This window comes from Micropterus dolomieu, linkage group LG02 (genome assembly GCF_021292245.1).
Source record: "Micropterus dolomieu isolate WLL.071019.BEF.003 ecotype Adirondacks linkage group LG02, ASM2129224v1, whole genome shotgun sequence".
Taxonomy (NCBI): domain Eukaryota; kingdom Metazoa; phylum Chordata; class Actinopteri; order Centrarchiformes; family Centrarchidae; genus Micropterus; species Micropterus dolomieu.
Window position 1 is genome coordinate 3,639,576 of NC_060151.1, and position 575 is coordinate 3,640,150.

At 46.8% G+C, this 575-nt stretch overlaps 1 protein-coding gene across 1 annotated transcript in view; it reads left to right on the forward strand.

The window, feature by feature from the left end:
* LOC123957703 (deleted in malignant brain tumors 1 protein) overlaps positions 1-575 on the forward strand; it is a 68,810-nt gene that overhangs the window by 21,813 nt on the left and 46,422 nt on the right. The window lies entirely within an intron of this gene.

A 575-nucleotide genomic window follows, 5' to 3' on the forward strand; every position in this document is an offset into this window, starting at 1 on the left:
AACAGTTGGCCGCTGTAATCAAACAAATGTAACTGTTATTTAGCGAGAGCAGCACAACACGGTACCAACACACAAGCACCGGAAACGGAAATGAGTCGACACGCTTACCGCAATACGTCAGCAATACGTCAGCCCTCAGCCAGATTATGGGCTGATTGCGCACACACACAATTGAAGCTCACATGTATGTTCACAACTTTCTGTTCGTTTCTAGTGCTGTATGCTACAACGCAACTGCCCCACAACTCCCTCCCTCTCCCTCTCCACTGTGTCCTCTTGGACAAATAGCTTTAGATGGCAAGAGAGCTAGCGGTCCACTGGATTTCAGGTGTAAGAAAGGGAATTTGTGAGCAGATGATGGCGAGCTAGAGGAGGAAGAGAGCCACATGTATAATAATTGCTTTTGTGGAGGTTTTTTGCTTACCGCGGCTCCGTCTACAGAAGAACTGTGACAACAGCTGCTCTACAGAGTCGCATCAATTCCGACTTGAGTGTCCAGACACAATTCGCATTAAAAAATACCCAATCTGTATCGGATTTCGACCACATATGGAAGTGGACCAATTCTGAACTGG